The following is a 3122-nucleotide window of genomic DNA, read 5'->3' on the forward strand; positions in this document are numbered from 1 at the left end:
CATTCTTCATCAAACGACTGTGTAATTCATTCAAACTTCTAGCTTGACCACAGGTACATGAAATCAGTGGCAGTGACACTTTTAGACTCGATGTTTCACCAACTTCTTCTCTATGCATTGTTGCAGAATCATTTGTCCCTTTCCTTGTTAATCTTTCTTTTCTTTTCTGTTTTTTCTGTAAGCTTTCACACTTGAAAGCTTCAACTTGTGCTTTCCTGGCATGGGTCTACAAAAGCATAGCACGAGTTTACACGCTTCTGCACGTTACACCCAGAACAGATAACTTGACACGTACAAACAACTTTTTAAAATTATGTTTCTTATTTTCTGTACACCAGGAATACTCAAAACACGACCAGTTCGATGAATCAAGGCCTTATTTATACGAGGACAAAACCGTAGGGTTATTAAGCCACGATGCGGCATGCAAGGGTTCACAAAATAAGGAGACTTAGGTTGAACACAAAACCTGAAAAACAACGTTGTCGAAGGGAATGTCGTTTAAAACTATGCCGGTTCGATTGCTGATACTAAGTTAACTTCGCCGTATAAAATTGGCCTTGATTCGTAACATATTTCAAGATTTACAGTTCGCAGAGTGATCAGATCGCCAACTTACAAAACCTTCGTCACTGCTCGCAACAATCTCCCACAAAAGACTTATAGTAACAGGTAAACAAAAGAACAGAGATTTGACTTTCGGAGACTTGATTCTCATTGTTTTCAAGACTTCAAGAAAGTTGATACTTCTTTAACACCAATTAATAAGAGGTGCGGATGGACCCTTTTAATGTATGGGGAGTATGCGGCATTTCATATCCCGGGTGGGTAGAGTATCTATGCTAATCTATCGTACAGTAAGGTGAAAAATTCATGATGGAACATGGGCAGTTTCAAACCTGTACAGCCATCTGATTTATGCTTGAAGGCTCAAGTCTGCTGGATGTTTTCTAATTTCATCTATTCATATTATATCAACAGGAATAGTAGGGAAAGTATCTCATGTGGAACCAAATGGACCTTATTTGAATGCTTTTCCGCACGTAAGATTACAATGACCTAGTCCGCGAAAAGGGGTCTTATAGCCTTTCAAAATTGTCATGTTTGACAAATCATAATTTCTCATGTTTTCAACCTATCACCTTCATACTACACCAAGCTGTCACAGCGCAATGAGAGGCATAGACTGATCAGTATAGCAGCGTTTACAACACGCACATAAACAAAGACTGATTACATACGTGTAGCGTCAACCCAAACGTATAGATCAGTCTGTCCCGAACCTGGACTCTTATACCTCTGTATATGTCATGAGTATAATTGTATTACAGACTCACACAGTCACACATACCTCAATACGGCTGCATACTATCCTCTATACGGCTGTATACACTTCTGCTAGACCCACGCCTTGCCCTCAAGACGGCCCATATCCCTTCCGAAATCTTTTAATTAATGACGTCGCTTTCGATTTATTGTTGCTATTTCACGTGAACCAAAACAAAGTACGGTTGTACAATAATGAAACTGGAAAAAAAATGTAAAGCAACCTCATAGTCAATGAGTTTTCAGTTATAACTGTTCTGCCTGATCATTACTGAGCTGTGTAGCAAGAACCCACAACACTCCCCAATCCTTGCTTACTGAGAACAATCACATCATTTCTTCATCTGCAAATAATTAACATTAATGTTCATACTTCGCATGTTGTATATACTTACCAACACTAGTTTCAAGGTGAGTAGATGTACTGAACTTGTGGAGTCATTGATGGGACTGCTGTAGTGCATGAGATAAAAATTAGCAAAACCATACAGTATAACTCTACTCACATCGGTATCTCTCAAACTAACTGCTCTTGGAGTGCTCTATATAAAATATACATGTGACCCGCATCTTGCATGCCACGTACCACGCTGTGATATTCAGTACTTGTACACCTTGAAGATTCAAGAGTGCTAGAAACACAGGGTCAACGCAACACAAATAACTTACTGAATCACCCAAGCAGGTACATCATACAGAGTTTACAAAGGAGTAGACAATATCCACTTTCCTTCAATGCTTTATTCAATGTTCCAGCATTTCAAAAACGTAGGTAATCCAAAGTCTATATTGCATAATTGCACAGTCACCAAATATTATAGGGTACACATATACACATACTGTCAGATCTCCACAGTGGTTAGTAAGACGTGTAACACCTGAATACTTTCATCGTCCCTCTTCTCTTAGGTCCATGTCTTGCATGTAATTAAGTATGCTGCCATATATGGATTGGCGGTGAGCAACTAGTCTACAGCCAGAGCACTGTTTTGTCATTGGGTCAGCAAAAAAACAGATGTTTTACTATGTGAAGCGGTGTTGGGCCACTACTAAATATCTACCATCAAGAATCTGCTAACGTTTGCACCTTGAATCAAATTTAAGGTGCAAACGTTATAAAGGATAAAATTATTGAAATTGTCAATAAAATGATGTCAATATTTAGTTCAGTTTCTTGATTAGCTAAATAGAAAGAGAGGTATCAATCACTGGAAGAATTCGTTTAAAAAAGCTAAAGTGTATCACTTAGCTATAGCTATAGGCATAAATCCATGTTGGTATTCTGAAACTAAAATTGTTACTTATAATACTGTGATCAAGTATACGTGCATCTCATACAGTTCAATAGCTCTTACTTAGCATAACAGATTTAAAACTTCCTTGTCTAATAGTTTCCAAATCTTTTGCATTTTCTTGTATGTATGTATATATATATATATATATATATATAACACTTTCACACCTCACTTCAAAGGGAAGAGAAGGTGTATAAGTGGTATAATAGCACTGCTAGCAGTGCTCAGGAATGCAGTAACGAGAATAGGAGGCTAGGAGGGATATAACTTGTATATACTACCTCCTATTCTCATTAATGCAATCCAAGCATTATCAGAAATCATTTGATTTCTTTGATGAAACTGTGTGATCTCCTCTCCTTTAATATAGCGACACTTCACAGGATCGATAGTGGGTTTTAGTTTTTGTAAAGTGAGCCAAGGCATAGATCATGGACTTGGGGAAGAAGATAGTTCATTGTTTTACTGAATGAAGAAGGTCACAGGTTAGTTTATATTAAA

At 37.6% G+C, this 3122-nt stretch overlaps 1 long non-coding RNA gene across 1 annotated transcript; it reads right to left on the reverse strand.

Annotated features, from left to right (window-relative positions):
* Positions 1-1641: 1641 nt before the first annotated feature.
* Positions 1642-1947, reverse strand: LOC136244935 (uncharacterized). Its single transcript, XR_010695657.1, has 3 exons — positions 1833-1947; positions 1722-1779; positions 1642-1670 (listed from the first exon to the last, which is right to left on the reverse strand). It is a non-coding gene; the product is annotated as an uncharacterized lncRNA (long non-coding RNA).
* Positions 1948-3122: the final 1175 nt, after the last annotated feature.

Source organism: Dysidea avara, chromosome 14, assembly GCF_963678975.1.
Source record: "Dysidea avara chromosome 14, odDysAvar1.4, whole genome shotgun sequence".
Classification (NCBI taxonomy): domain Eukaryota; kingdom Metazoa; phylum Porifera; class Demospongiae; order Dictyoceratida; family Dysideidae; genus Dysidea; species Dysidea avara.